Consider the following 17,200-nt stretch of genomic DNA (forward strand, 5'->3'; position numbering starts at 1 on the left):
CACACAAAAACTGTTATTTTCTTAATGTGCCAAAGGAACTTAAAATATTATTTGATAAATGATGCGCTTTCATTGACTGTCAGTATATATTGTCCAAAAACACTTTTCATTAGACACAGTCAACTGATCAGATAATCACGTATTTTAATTTTTGTTAAGCATCATTTGTACAAATTTCAGAAATATTGCATAAGATTTGTCAAAATTATTAACGTTTAACTATTTTATGTCATGGAATTTGTGTTTACAGTGTAATTTTCAGATTTCTCAAATATATCATCCAAAGAAAATGCTTTTCATTAGATACAGTCAACTGATCAGCTTATCACAGATTTTTATTGTTGTTAAGCATCATTTGTACAAATTTCAGAAATATTGGACTAGATTTGACAAAATTATTAAAGTTTAACTATTTTAAGTTATGGGATTTGCCAGTCTTTTCAATGTAATTTTCAGTTGTATTGTTCTTTTTCCAGAGTACCCTTTCCATGAAAAAGCAGGCAGTGAAAGACAGCACCAATAGCAGCACTATGTCTTATCCATGTGTACAATACATGATATGTGGCAAGATTTAGGACATTGTCAAATATTGTGATAACAACAACCCATTCCAGAAACCCATTGTAAGGAGTAATCTGCATCTGGCATTGATAGTAAGGAGAAGTCTTGTATGGGTATATATTGTTTTCCAGATGACAGTTATAGGTAATTTGCAACCTTCTACACAAACAAACTCAAATCATCACATTTGCGGTTTTCTTTGAGAGTAAATAATACATTGCAATATTAAAATATTTGTTTTGGTTAATTTTTACTCTTCTGATTATCAATTTCCCAAAAACATGACACTTAAAAGACACAGACAACTGATCAGATTATGACAAATTTTTAATCTTCTTAAGCATCATTTGTACAAATTTCCGAAATATTGGACTAGATTTAAGAAAATTATTAACATTTAAGTATTTTAAGTCATGAAATTTGCGTGTTTTGGGTGTAATTTTCTATTTTCTCAAATATATCGTCCAAAGAAAATACTTTTCATTAGACACAGTCATTTGATCAGCTTATCACAGATTTTTATTGTTGTTAAGCATCATTTGTACAAATTATAGAAATATTGGACAAGATTTGACAAAATAATTAACATTTAACTATTTTAAGTCCTGGGATTTGCCAGTCTTTTCAATGTAAATTCCAGTTTTCCCAAATATGATGTCCCAAAGAAAATACTTTTCATTAGATACAGTCAACTGATCAGCTTATCACAGATTTTTATTATTCTTAAGCATCATTTGTACAGATTTCAGAAACATTGGACAAGGTTTGTCAAAAATATTAACGTTTAACTATTTTAAGTCCTGGGATTTGCCAGTCTTTTCAATGTAATTTTTCAGTTTTTTCAGTTATATTGTTCTTTTTCCAGAGTACCCTTACCATGAAAAGGCAGGCAGTGAAAGACAGCACCAAGAGCAGCACTATGTCTTATCCATGTGTACAATACATGATATGTGGCAAGATTTAGGACATTGTCAAATATTGTGATAACAGCAACCCATTCCAGAAACCCATTGTAAGGAGTAATCTGCATCTGGCATTGATAGTAAGGAGAAGTGTTGTATGGGTATATATTGTTTTCCAGATAACAGTTATAGGTAATTTGCAACCTCCTACACAAACAACCTCAAATCATCACATTTGCTATTTTATTTTATAATCACATTGCAAAATTATTAACATTTAACTATTTTAAGTCATGAGATTTGCCAGTCTTTTCAATGTTATTTTCAGTTTTTGCAGTTTTATTGTTCTTTTTCCAGATTATCACAGATTTTTATTGATGTTAAGCATCATTTGTAAAAATTTCAGAAATATTGGAAAAGATTTGTCAAAAGTATTAATGTTTAACTATTTTAAGTTATGGAATTTGCCAGTGTTTTCAGTGTAATTTTCAGATTTCTCAAATATATTGTACAAAGAAAATGCTTTTCATTAGACACAGACAACTGATCAGCTTATCACAGATTTTTATTGCTGTTATTGGACTAGATTTGACAAAATTATTAACATTTTTAACTAATTTTTTCACCTCTAAAGCCATACTTATATGTGCGAGAATACATTGGCCATCACACAAAATAAGTGGAAATTACATTTGATGCTGTTTTCAAATGCCATTCAGTAAGATATTTTTATTTCTGTTGCAGATATCAATGAATGTGAAGAGACTCCCTGGGTGTGCAGTCAGTTGTGTAAGAATACTGTGGGCTCTTTCCACTGTAAGTGTGTCCATGGCTACCTAGAGACAGCTGATGGGTGGACCTGCAAAAGAAGAGACAGTAAGTTGCAGGGTTTTTTCTTGATGGTAGTTTTTGTTATTATAATTTTACAGTTTGTTTTTCCAGTACTGAAGGTTATAACTGGAGTGTCACCCTTTTGAATCAAGGGGTTATATTGACGACTAGTTAAGTTTCTGTTCATATCAGGCAAATCAATAGGTCTTGGATTTTTCAAAAAGATGCAATTGTGAGCCTTATAGTTTTGAATCAATTTCAAATATCCATTTTTATATTTATTCTGTTGTGATGAATTTATTTTAAAATACTCTTTTTACTTGTCTTTAAGTTAAGATATAATATATTCAGTTATTCTGCTTCTCATCTTTTAATAAACCATAAATTGGAAAAATTTTTTTGCTGAAATATATGATTATAGTAAATAGTTATTAATATTAGTAATTTCAGTTCAGTTCTGTGTTCATAAAGTTTAATTATGTAACAGATATAGTTAATGGTTATCAACCACCTATAGTGTTTTTCCAGTTCAGTTATATGTATACAGTTTTACTTCAGCTTTTGTTGTATGTCATCATTTATATCAAATTTATGCTTGTTTCCTTTCGAGTCCTGTGCGAACACTTTTCCATTAAAATACCAGGCTGATTCAACCTTTTTGTTGTTTTTTACTTACTTAATGAGCTCAGCGTTTAGTGGTGTGAGGTGGTCGTACATGTAGAATGCATCTTTCAGTGTCCTTTTATGTCTGATTATTTCCACCTTTGACTCGTGGTTGACCATTCTGGCTATGTCTGGGCGTGCAGCACCATTTCGTCTGGGAATCCGATGTATGGCCAGGATGTTAGCTGGGTTCACATTCACGTTTGCTCGCTCCTTGAGGATCTTGCATAATTCAGATCTCAAGTCTTCTTTGGGGGATTCTGGCCAATCAAGGAACTTAATGTTATTTTTCTGACTATACTGCTGATTAAAATTAGCCATTGATAGGCCAGCTGGGCCTGTCTGCAATAACTTTTCATCTTAATTGTCATTCATTTTTCTCAGTTCTGCTTCTTGTCTTACTAGTTTTTTAATCTTTTCTTTCAAAGGCACTCAACTTGGTCAGGTAGTCTTCAAGCTTTTTACTGATCTCACCTTTCTCTGCCTTCCATTTGTTGTTCCTCCTTCTAGCTGTTTGTTCTACGTCTGTGCGAAGGCGGTGTAGTTGTTGCTGTGTATATTCATCTTTCTTGGAGCTTTTTAGAATTTTCGAGGGCTGTTCGTGTTTGTGTCAATTCTTTGTTCATCTTTTCAATCTTGGAGGCAAGCTCGTCTCTTTCCCTGGTGGTGATTTCAAGGTCCTTTTGGAGCAGTCTTAGCTTGAGATCAAAGTTTTTTTTCATAGTGCTGTGGAATTTGGTGATAACACTGTTTTCAAAGTCACGTAGAGCTGGTTGAGTTAGGCCCTTCATCTTTGTGTTGAGGTGATGTCTGGGACCCTGAGGTGGTCATTTCAGACACAGTTTGGGAGTGCTGGTCGGTAGAATTTACAGTTACAGTCTGTGTTGCAATGTGCACAAAATTAGGTTTACTGCTTCCTTTTCTTGGCTGTGGGTGTTGACTGGTGTTGAATGAAACCAATGTTTGTGTGGCCTTGTTGATTTTGTTACATATCTATCTTGTTTGTTTATATTTGACCTTCGATTGAGGGCTTTTACAATCTCATTGTCAACTTTAACAAAACAGATACAAGTGAATTCATTGTTGATTGTGTAAGAATAGATAATTGGTATGCTGGCAGTTCAGTGTATTGGTAGTGTAACCACAATTTACAGACATTGCATTGTATCATGTGTTCATCTTCTTCCGTATTACAAAGAGAGCAAGGGTAAGATATTGCGTCCATAGCGTCACTAGTAGGGTCTGCTCCCCCATCATCTAAAAAGGAGTGAACCTGATCCGATCTGGCTAATGTGACCAGGTCATCCTAGGTCTGATCTAGGGGATCAGACCTCCTCTCAAGTCTTAGGACTATTCGTGACGGCTAACGTTGGTATCTTCGTCCACAAACACTCAACCATTGGTAATCCCGTAAGAGTCCAGAAATAGTGCTGCATTCTGTAGTGAGTTAAAGCTTTTATGGCAGGCCCCAGCAATTTTGGTAGTACTTTGTTGCGCCATTGACCATTGCAGGAAGATTCCTATGTCTCTACCTGCTGCTACTGCATAGAATTTTTTATTATCCTACGGCATTGTGAACAACGAAGGTTGGCTAGGGTTCAAACAAAGACCAAGATGGCGTAGTAATGGCCAAAAGCACTTGTGATAGATGGGTAGCAAACACGTCAAATTTTACCTTCACATGTGGCATAAACACAAAAGTTTTTGTACTCACATAGTCCAGAGGGTCTAATATACCATATTATTGCTTCGTTTCCCCATCCACTCTCCTTAAACAGGAATTTAGAAGTACATTTCTAGAGAGCGTTAAAATTTTCCTTCTGATTGTTCATACATGGCGCATAATTTGTGTTATGTATTCTGTGATTGGCTATTGGTCGTCTCTGTTAAATCACCCGGACTTAACACACTTAGGGTTCTATTGTTATCAGCTTTCTATTGATAAGGACCAATGACACTGCTTGAAATTGTCACACCCCCACCCGTTTCCATTCCCTACGATATAATTCCCTGGCGTTAATTAGTTCAGAATATACTATTAGGTAATTCTGATTAACTCAATTTTCTTTGTATTTGAACATTTTAAAAAATTGACAGTTTAAGCGATACTGTTCAGAAAAAATTTTCTTCACATCTAAAGTGATACATATGTGTGAGAATTCATTGGCCATCACATAAAATCAAGTGCAAATTACATTTGATGCTGTTTTCAAATGCCATTCAGCAAAATATTTTTTATTTCTGTTGCAGATATCATTGAATATGAAGAGACTCTCTGTAAGTATTGCGATGGCAACCTAGAGACAGCTGATGGGTGGATTTGAAAAAGAAGAGACAGTAAGTAGCAGGTTTTTTTGTCTTGATGGTAGTACGTTTTGGTTATTGTAATTTTACTGTTTGTTTTTCCAGTACTGAAGGTTGCAACTCTAATGTCACCTTTTTTAATCAAGGGATTACATTGACGACTACTTAATTATATATATATATATATATATATATATATATATATATATATCAGGCAAATCAATTGGTCTTTCAAAAAGATGCAATGTTAATTGTAAACCTTATAGTTTTGAATCAATTTCAAATATCCATTTTAAATTTAAATTAATTCTGCTGAGAAAAATTTATTTTGATTCGCTCTTATTACTTTTCTAATTACTTTTAAGTGAAGATATTCAGTTATTCTACTTCACATCTTTTAATAAACCTTAAATTAGAAAAAATATTATTTTCAGATATTGAGCCTTTCATTGTCTTTACCAACCACCATTACATCAGGAAGCTGTCCCAAGATGGTCAGCTAGTAATACATACCCATGTCACATTTATTCGGAATCAGCAGGAATCAAGAAGAATGAGCCTGAACGAAGAATTTTTTAAATTCGCACCACATTCAGGGAAAAATTTCAAATTGACCTTAATTATTGTAAGAGTACCATTGGAATACTCAGAATGCCCTTGAATTTGCCTGGAATGATTAGTGCACTTTCGACTGTATTAGCTCTCAAAAGCAGTTTGAATGTAGTTGGAAAACTAGGAATATTTATAATGCTGTCAGAAGGTAGTAAGAATATTTAGAAAATACTTTGAACGGCGCACTAGTGTAGTTCGATTGCTGGCAACATTATCATTTCAGCTCATCCGAGGCACATTCGAAACATTCTGGCAGGGTATAAAATCCCTGTCACACTAGAGGCGGAATGATTGAGAATGGCGTCTGAAATACAATTCTTTGTGCATTCCAGGATATTCGAAGAGCATTCTAAAAACATTCCAAAAATTCTGAGTGCATTCCAAATATTTCTACCCATTTTTGTGGCCAGCCTCGAATGTTTTTGTCATGTCAAGTGCATTCCAAGAGGAAATTTATCGAATGACATTTGAACAGTATTCTAACTGCACTATGACTGCATTCTAAATATTCTAGAAGAAGGTCATGCATCCTCTGCAACAGATACAAAGTACTGAAAAAAATATTTAGTTTACATTATTTTTTGCCAAGAAATGTATAAAAGTCATGTATAAAAGTGAAAATATTTAATTTTGGATAAAATATATTCATTATGTGAATTTTGATTTTGTCATTTTATTTTTCAAGGATTTAACTAAAATAAGTGAAATTGAAAGAAATTAAAGTATTTTGTCCTAGCTTACAGAATGTAAGACATTGAGTGATTGCAATAGGATATTTCAATTTAGGTTTGTCAGGATATCTGTGGATACCAAATTACATGGAAGCTGTGAGAAACATGCCTCTTGATATATATATATATATATATATATATATATATATATATATATATATATATATATATGTATATGACCAATAACTTTGTTGTTGTTATTATTTACATATTTACCTATCCCACATTGTATTTTAGGTCCAAACCTCTGTGGAGACAACAACAGTGGCTGATCTCACTTGTGCCTCATCACACCAGGGGGCGCTTGATTCAGGTTTGGCTGTGTCTCATGGTAAGTTTCTTTTAACATTTTACATCTGAGTATATTCATCTTATGTCAGTCTTGGTTGTTCTTGTCAAATTGCTGTATGGTAATTTTATCATTGTAAATAAGTTCCTGTTACTTCTTTGTTGAATTATTTCCCTTCCTGATTTGAAACATTCCCAGTAAATGTGTTATTTCAGAAACAGCTGCCACTGTGGTCCCCATTATACTATGGTCATCCTATTAGTGGCCAATCATTATTATTGTGTGCCTATTTCTGCAAAGAAGAAGGTGAGATTTCTCTCTCTCTCTCTCTCTCTCTCTCTCTTACAAAGAATTTTAGAAAATATTTGTTAAGCCATTTTAGTTAATATCAAATGCATCAGACAAAATAAAGTATTCAGTTTCAAACAGTTTATTCTAAAAGGCACATTTGGTATAACCATTGCAGCAATTTCTTTAAAGATTCATTTTTTATTTATTGTAAGTCAAAATCCTATATTTTTGGTAATCATATCGAATGGTTCCCCTGCATATTGAAATAGTTGTTGCTATGATTTCAGTATGAGCAAGGCCCTGCATTCCAGTGGTGGGGGCGAGTTCAGACTGGGGCACCTGCAGGAACGATGGCTTTCCATGGAGGCAATGTTGTGGACATCAGCACACCAGACTTTGGATATGACAGAAAACGATTACAACACTGATGTTTTAGTCACTGATACAGATTTATGAGATCAAATTAAGATTTTTGAGCATTAAATTCTTGATGATCATTCCACAGATGAGGCAAAGCTCAGGGGGGAATATATCTCGCCCAAAGCAGAATAGACGTTGATACTTATGATGAAACTTTATTATGAAGTGATATATTAAACCCATATAAAATATATGTTCTTGTATGGGTGCAGTCTTTCAGCTCTGATGAAGAATTGGATTCCTGTTTACTAAATAATTCCAGATAAAATGTTACGCTATTAAAGAGTTGGTCCTCCTGTTTGAATATAGTGTTTGTGCTGAAGTTGCAATTTGCAGAAGCTTGAGCCCTCATGCTTGCAAATAACCGAAAATATTCCTCAAAGAACTGTCGTACCAATATTTGGTTTATTTGTTGCTAATTTAACAATAAGAAATCAGTTAACAGATGTTTAAAATCTTGATTAATCTGTAGGCTTTACAGATTGCAAGAGGTAACCATGAGACTGTATTGTTACATAGTAGTTAGCACATATATTAACTGGATTAAGGGACTGAATTAAAAGAAGTGCTAAGGCAAATACAACCAACAAAAAAGTTCTATGACAAGTATAATCTGACCCGTAATAATGATATTTTTGTTGTATTTAAAAATGTGAGGGAGATGATACTGCTTAGTTAATGTAACAGCGGAGTTGAAATTAAGAATCCAGCTGAAAATCCAAAATAGCATTTTGCAGTTTGTTTTAATACATTATCCTAGAAATGCATCTGTGTTGGCTTGCTTGGTGTACTCAACATTCCAAGAACTGTTGTCTTGGTTCAGAAAAGGGTAGAAGATAAATTTTAATTTTACAATATACAAGACATAATAATGCTTTTTCCTTCTCGCTTTAAACTGTATGTCATGTGACATTTGTATAGACGTCTTCAGATGGAAATTTTATTAATGTTGTACAAATATAAAAGCTTTAAGAAGGCTGGAAGAAAATTTGTCCCACACCATTGCAACATTCACTTAAATATGATTTTTATTTTCAGCCATGTCTGTACATTGCTGTCACCTATGCTATTTTCAATTCTTTGGCATGTTAACCGTCTCATTATTGAACTAATTACCTCCGCCAAAAAGGTTATGTTTTCACCCCTGTTTGTCTGTCATCCACATAACTCAAAAAACCATTATTTCACTGTAATAAAGGATATTTTGGGGGAAAATTAATTAATATGTGTGTTCAATTGTTTTTTTCTCTTTTTCTCCCTCTAATCTTTTCCCTTTCACTTTATTTTTTATAAGAAAAACAAATAATTTTTATGAAAAATTGGAATAATATCAATAAGTAGATTTTCCAATTAAAAATATACAAAGGTTAGGCAAAATTCTAATTTCAAGAGGGGAATATTGGTGCGATATATTTTTCAGAAACCTCTTAATTGGCCACTGCGTTACCGATATGCACGTTACCATATTGCGTGTAGATTGTTGTTGTTGTTATTTACGTTGTGAGTTGTCTGTCGGCGCAACACTCAATAACTCCCTTTCCTTTAACTTGTTTGATTCCGTTATAATCTTTATCTGCAGTTAGTGAAAGTGTAAGTCATTTACTTTACAACATCAATTGAAAAGGCTACAAGTCGCCTTAAAATTTTGCATGTGACCCTCTATGAAGAGGAACTGTAGTGGCCAACAAGATTTTTAACTCTGAATTTTTTTACTTCTGAATATTTTGACTGTTATGCGCATTATTTTTTTCGCTCGGCTTTCTCCTTTATATTCGCTTAAAAAGAGAGAGAGTATTCTAATTAAATTCATCCTTGTCGAACACAAATAAACAGAAATGCTGTCAAAATTTTAATGCTTTGCTGATATCCATTTTCAATCACAGTTTTTTTACCTATATCAAATAATTATGACGAAATGTCGCGTGTGATTTTCGCCCAAAAGCCGTGACGTCTGCAGCGCATCTCTGAGGCGCGTTTACTAATTATTTTTCACTCGTGTGTTAGTGCAGAAAATTTCTTTCTCACCAGATGACAACTGAAAACTTTGAAAATATTTTTGAATCAACATTAAGATCATCAAAGCCATCAAGATCATCATCATTACAAATCTCTGATATGAACATCACTTCCGGCCAGTCTTATATTACTTCAAGGAACCTAATTTGCATATAAGAGAAAAAATGCATTTTTTTCTGATTTTGGCTTGTCTCCAATTTCTTCATTATTTTCAAATAGCAATGTCATCTTTTGCTCACAAATCTGGACACGTTTATTCCAAATGCATTGTTTGTAAATTATGTAATTAGAAATAATTTTTGTATCACGTTTTCACTCCACAGCCATAAAACTCGTTGTTAGCTGCATGGGTATAAAAGTAGGTCAATTGCCTGTATAAGATTGCCATACGATTATTGATTTTTTAGTGTGGAGCGTTTTAGGGGGAGACACAAGTGGGAGATACCAGCAAAATATTTTGGTTGCATGCGGGTACTGAAAGTCAGAGTATATTGCAAACTTTGAAAGAAAAGAGTAAAACTAGCCCACATCTCCAGCTTCACCATGTAGAACTTTATAGATGCCACGGTCCCTCTCTATTTCATCTGACTCTCCCTAAAATTTTTTGGACCGCGTTAACTGTTCAACTCCCGGGAACCGCGAAGCATCCAGCGAGGTAGCAGACGCTGAGCTCTGCAGACGGCACATTGCATTCACAAGAGGGGGTCAAGGTTTCCTAGGGAAATGCTGTGTTTTATTACATCTGACGAATTACGTGATAAAGGAAAGATATTTTTACATATTTGAATTTATATTGACTAAGTGCAATGAGAGACACCGATTCACTGTATTTCTTCTCAAAATTGACAGGATAAAAAAAAGAGCAAAAGGAGATTACCTATCTCCCCTATGAATCCTTACATGGCATATCCTATCCGTGAACTTTTGATCTACTTTAGTTTTCACACACCTACACACGCTGAGTTTGTATGGTATCAATAGAAATGGGGCGTATTGGTGGGATGGGGGGGGGGGGGGGGATTCTAATGTGACTTTTCATGTTCAAGAAGATATGGTTGTTCTATTTTGATAATGCTACATGTATAACATATTTGGGTTAATGAACAATATTACATCTGTTGTTTTATACGTATTTTTATGTAAAATAAAACATTTTATTTTAAAAGATACTGAATTGAGAGCGTTGGCAACGGGGAAGAGCAGTTTTGTATCCAAACCCACAGTTGTAGATGATGCTGGTCTGCACATTCCGCGCTTTATTGTAATTTTGTTCTGATTCGTTTATTTTATGATGATTTACTTAGGACAAATAGTGAACCGATGTACAACTTCAATGATTGAATTTGGCTCTCCCCCTCTTCGACGATGAGCCTGTGTGTGTGTGTGTGTGCGTGTGTGTGTGTGTGTGTGTGCGCGCGCGCGTGTGTGTGTTTAGTGTATGTGTAGGGGAGGGTGTCATTTTCACGTAGTCCTGCCATACATTGACAAGGTACCGACATTATTTTAAAAATTAATTGTAGCTTAACTCGTAAGTCAAGGGTGTGTATATTCTATTTTCATTTCCATTTGCTTGAAGCTGTATTTGTTGTTCAGGTTTCATTTTCAATTTAAAATTATTTTGCCTTTGTTCTTTTCATTAATTTTTCTTGTATTATTCTGAAAAGTAATTTTTTTATTTTTAGGTAATAATTACTTTGTTATAGATAGAGTCATCCAGATTTGTTCATGATTCTATAAATTAGTGACAATACCGCCAACAAGAATGCCGTTCTCTAGCGCTTGGTTTCCTACGTAAGGATCTCCTATTTACGGTTTTGATGTGCACTGTTTGAGCTTCGGACTGCGACGGAAGTATGATGGTGATGAAGACGTACTTGCCGAGATTTAACTTAAATGCGAAATGATAATAGATAAAAGAATATCCAGCTTTAATTTCAGTTTATTTTCCGTGAAAGTTGTCTGATATCTTATTGATTCATGTGCCGATATATATTTACAATATCTAGTTAATGTCTGGGTGGTAGCAGCAGCAGTTCGCGATTCACTGAGAGAGACTTCTTGCTTGCCTTGCTTGTAGCTGTAATAAAAAGTACAAGTGAAGATAATTGATATAATAGAAATAATAATAATTAAAAATAAAAACGATAGAAAAAAGCTGCCTTCCGTCCTTTTCGAAACTTAAAGCTCGCATCAAGAACCTCTACAGCACAAACAGTCACCATTTTAAAAGGACACATACGCGACACAAGACAAAGCCGATTGTCGAGTATAAGTTCATAAAAATATTAGACACTTGAAAAAGGACTTTATAGAGACAATGAGTATCTCAACGAATATTATTCTTGTTTTATTATTACGTAAACTTTATCACGCACACCTAACTTCGTGCTCCTTTTACATGCATCATACGTCACCGTGCATCCCTATAGTTTGCTTGTTTTTTCTTGCTTTGGTATCTGAAGAAGGTTCACAGGCCAAAAGCTCGGGCATTTTTTTTCATCTTTTCAGAGTTAATCTTTTCATATGCGTTTTCAATATATATATATATATATATTTTTTTTTTTTTCGTAAAGATACGGAAGATGCGGTCGAATGAAAAATATGTAGTTTCATTTATCAGTCATAGCAGTTATTTATCATAAAAGAGGTTTGTTATCTGATTGTGGTCCGAGGATCAACTGATTGTGAATTCGGCCAGAGACAACCGGAGAGAGAGAGAGAGAGAGAGAGAGAGAGAGAGAGAGAGAGAGAGTTACAGATGGAGTTTTCACTAGATATTCACAGATATGAATAAAATGTAAGGATGTCTTTAATAATTTTTAAAAGAAAGATTCCTGTTTAGACTAGCTTTTTCAGTGAGATACGAATAAAGTTTTTAATTAATATGTGTGATTTGTGATTTGATGGTTTTATTTTTTGTGGCCATGAACTATGATCACTCCTCCCCCCCCCCCCCCCCCTTCCCAGCATGATTAGCTGGACGATATGTTAATAGGGCACAGTCAAATGTTTTACACGAAACACGACAAATTTGCATTCTCTTAAAAAGCCATTTGCAAAACCGTCGTTACCAGGCATTGAGAAAATATACTTGGAATTGAGGAAAAAAATTAAACCTTTTGAAAATAAATTAGTTAGCGCATCTAATATAAGCCTATACTAGCGCAGTCTCTAGCACTGTCTATAAAAGTAAAGTACAGGTACTAGTTGCTATGCAGGATATTTAAGCAAAAATTGACTTAAGAATATTTTTAGTACGTTTACTATACTTTTAATGGTAGGACCTAATTGCTCTAAATGCGAAGGTCTTTAAATGCTCCATTTGCTCAAATTGAACGTTGTGTTAGCAGTGCTGGGATCCAGCAAAAGTTGAAGCAAAAAGAAAATATATAATAATAACAATAAAAAAGAATTTATAATTACCTTTTTTTGTAATAATTTATTCTCAATCAATAATCAACAATATCATATCTAAACAAAAAATCAAAAGATAATAACTTGGACGCGGCGCTTCAAGTGACCGGATGTACCGAGATGTGACCCAGTATTCACTGCGGGTTTTCTTTGACCTACTTAGTCGGGCGGAGCGGGAAAATTTTACACGTTATGAAATAACGTTATACTAAGGCCAAGATATATTTATGGGTTACCATAAAAATTTGATCTGAAGCAGTAGGACATTCCACGATTCCAGCATCCTTTTAAATGCATGCAAACACATTCTTAATGACAAAAGGGTGAGTACTTTTTTGCAGTGATCTGGTACCGGAAGTCTTGGGATTGAAAGCGACAGTTGGGCGGGGCTTTTGAGAGAGAGAGAGAGAGAGAGAGAGGAAGGAGCTGTAGATACAAGAGCTAGAGGATAGATAAAGGGAGTGTTATAAGTGTTATTCAGTTGATCTGGATTCCTGGAAATATCTGAGGTAAAACGTAAAAAGTTCTAGCAGAGTTAGGAAGCAATAGGGTTTCTATATGTTGTCCTAAAAAGTTATATGTGGGGATTTTTGCAGTGTTCACTTCGTCCTATCAGGTATCTTTATAACTCTCTATTTAGCCATAGCCCTCCAACTGGAGTGAAGTAATGTTTTTGCATGTTAGGAATTCATACATACCCCAGTATGTAGCCAAGTATAACATCACATTATTACAATGTTACATCTGGAATGCACCATTTTTGTATTGAATATAGTGTTGTGACACATTTTGAGGCATGTTGGGCCCCTTAAGATGCAAAGTCACAACAAATGTCCCTCTAAATTTAGCTTAAATTGCCAATATGAAATGATGACAATTTTAAGTTTGTTTTTTTTTTTACATGAAGTCATGGCAAAACATCAGATGCATATTAGCAATTTTTTGAAAGTACAAATTTCTGTGAATATGAGGAAGCTGCCAAGTTTGACTTTGCCCAGGACCACTGCCAGTTTAGACATGATGGGAGTACGAACGAACAGTCCTTTTTGCCGGGAAAAGGTTCCCTCTGGGAAAATTTTCATTTAGGTACACAGTGGTTTCATGGTAAAAGGTCCACTTTTTGTAGGAGAAAAAACTTTTGAAATAGCTGGCTACAGGCCTGTTGAATGTTTATAATGAGTGTTTCTCTTTTTTGTTTTTTTGTTTTTTCAGCTCAGGCACACAGTTTGACAGAGTGGTCAAATCTGAAAATGCAGTGATTCTCAATGAGATAGCAGAGAAAACCCTCACTGACCCAACACTAATCAAACTTGGAGGGAGAATCTCAACAGGAGATTGGAATTAGCAATCTATACAGAAAAGATGAGGACATTGAACCATACTGGGACATGAGAGAAGAATTTAGTATTATTGAAGCACACAAACCATTAGTACCCATGTTTAACAAAGCACAAGCAAAATTACCACCGAGAATAAAGAAATGGGTGATGGACTTACAAGATGTTGACTATGAAGTGGTATATGAGCCAGGAAAGAATGATGCAGACCCAGATTATCTCTCCACACACTTACTGCCACAAATGGGTGGTCATAGTACAGAGAAGATGATCAGATGGATGGTCAAATCTGAAAATGCAGCGATTCTTGGTGAGATAGCAGAGAAAACACTCACTGACCGAACACTAATCAAACTTGGAGGGAGAATACACTCATCATATGTGACTATGTTTTAGTTAAACAGAACAAAAGAAACGAACTCTCAACACTGTATGAACTGATTTTCTATATCGTCATGGAAATACATGGTTCTCAGATGGAGTTACAGATGGAAGAACAATCTGCAGAGACGCAAGTCAATTCAAACTGTGTAACAATGTCGTAAACACAACAGATGATGTATTGAAAATTCCAGCAGACTCGTATTTGAAAGAAAACACATATGAGATGAGAAGACGAGATGATGCATGTGAATTGCAACTTGGTGATATATTACAGTGAAAAGTGACATTGCAGCAACAGACACAGAATATTCCAAACTTAGATGGTATTGCATTAAATACAGAGAATTCAGTTGATGAGAAGATGCCACAGCAAGAGAAAAACAGTAATCATATTGAAGAACCAATTTACACCATACCAAAGAGAACAATTAGACAACCAGGTTTCTTAAAAGATTATGTATTGAAGAGACAGTTCAATCATTTGTATGTAATCAGGATGAAGGTGGATCGCTGTCCTAAAAAATGTAATCTGAGATCATTTATATTTAATCAGGATGAAGGTGGATCACTGTCCTAAATAAAAAGGAATCTGAGATTATTTCTATGTAATCAGGATGAAGGCAGATCGCTGTCCTACAAAAAAGTAATCTGAGATTTTTTTAATGTAATCAGGATGAAGGCGGATCGCTGTCCTAAAAAAAAGTAATCTGAGATAATTGATATTTAATCAGGATGAAGGTGGATTGCTGTCCTGAAAAAAGGAATCTTAGAAAATTGATATTTAATAAGGATGAAGGTGGATCGCTGTCCTGAAATAAAATAATCTGAGATAATTGATATTTAATCAGGATGAAGGCAGATCGCTGTCCTACAAAAAAGTAATCTGAGATAATTGATATTTAATCAGGATGAAGGTGGATTGCTGTCCTGAAAAAAGGAATCTTAGAAAATTGATATTTAATAAGGATGAAGGTGGATCGCTGTCCTGAAATAAAATAATCTGAGATAATTTATATTTAATCAGGATGAAGGCGGATCGCTGTCCTGAAAAAAGTAATCTGAGATAATTTATATTAAATCAGGATGAAGGCAGATCGCTGTCCTGAAAAAAATAATCTGAGATAATTTATATTAAATCAGGATGAAGGCGGATCGCTGTCCTGAAAAAAGTAATCTGAGATAATTTATATTTAATCAGGATGAAGGGGGATCGCTGTCCTGAAAAATTTGAGCATAAAGCACTCAAGATGTAACTTTATACAATATGAAAACTGAAAATTCATTAGGATTCAGAATATTCAAGGATAATGATTGACAAATACTGTTTTTTAAAGTTTATATGGCTGCTGATTGGTCGTGTCTTGACCGAGGCCACCACCTGGTGGATGACGTGGTAATGGGAACGAGTGTGAAAGAAGCACATGGCAAGTGAGACCCACGGCACCTGGTCATAACAGATGATATGTATTCAACCCAAGGTGGAGCAGTGGTCATTACCCACCATCACCCATCACCATGCCACAAAAACCTCCTTGCAGGTAGTGCACAAAATTATTGTTTGGTTTTGTTTTACTAGTTGTGTTACAATAGATAATTTGTATTCTATCCTTCCATGTAGATCAACAAACCAGTTATCATATTTTGTGTTTCCTTTAAATTTAAATAATTTTTTCACTTTTCTTATGTTACTCCTTACAAAATATACATTTACAAGGCACATTCAACTGATATACTTATCCCAGATTATTACAGCCATTGTTTATAGGCAATTTGTGTGCAAATTTCTCAAAAATCTCAGAATATTTGGCAGAGTTCTGTATATTTAACTTTGATCGGTTTAAGATTGTGACAGTTGTACCAGTCACAATTGTGCAAAGCAGCCTCCAAAAGACTTTAAACTTGCCCCAGTTCAGTCCCCACAACTTTGATGTCTGTCACATTAGGTAGACATTTGGCAGTATATTGTAGGTTAAATATTATGCTGGCTCTTGTGGACTGTCAGGGTTCTGTGTTTTTATTAAGATAATTTGTGTCACTTCATTAATATAATCTTTTGTCTATTTTTTCCAGCCCCAGTCTCCATACAGCATGGTGTCTTCTAGGTGAACTGACTTTACCTGGCTGAACATGAGGGACATATATTGTTTATATAAAATACACAGGAAATTACAGCTGCAGGAATATCCCTTCATCTCACACAGTTGTGGAAGACACAGCAAGTTTCAGGATGAATGGGTTGTGAAGAGCCAGAGACAGGACAGCCATGGTAAACAGGTAAATGGACTGCTTACAGGTTGTACACAAAATGTACAGTTGGTTTTGTTTTTCAAGTAACAGTTGGTATAATTGGTCTTCTTTCTTTCCTCTGAAGTGACAAAAACTCCAATTATCACAATTTTTGGAATCCAGGGGTTTCCAATATGACTTGAAAAGCATGGGCTTTTG

General features: G+C 34.6%; 1 long non-coding RNA gene across 4 annotated transcripts; it reads left to right on the forward strand.

Annotated features, from left to right (window-relative positions):
- Positions 1-13,155: 13,155 nt before the first annotated feature.
- LOC147762109 (uncharacterized) lies at positions 13,156-17,033 on the forward strand. Of its 4 annotated transcripts, XR_015334235.1 has the most exons (4): positions 13,156-13,357; positions 14,247-15,257; positions 15,435-16,293; positions 16,826-17,033. It is a non-coding gene; the product is annotated as an uncharacterized LOC147762109 (long non-coding RNA). The 4 variants fall into 4 exon arrangements; XR_015334234.1 differs by having other exon boundaries at positions 14,247-16,293; XR_015334236.1 differs by lacking the exon at positions 13,156-13,357 and adding an exon at positions 13,384-13,543 and having other exon boundaries at positions 14,247-16,293.
- The last annotated feature ends 167 nt before the right edge of the window (positions 17,034-17,200 follow it).

Source organism: Lingula anatina, chromosome 4, assembly GCF_051362555.1.
Source record: "Lingula anatina isolate TDL-2025a chromosome 4, LinAna3.0, whole genome shotgun sequence".
In the NCBI taxonomy this organism is placed as follows: domain Eukaryota; kingdom Metazoa; phylum Brachiopoda; class Lingulata; order Lingulida; family Lingulidae; genus Lingula; species Lingula anatina.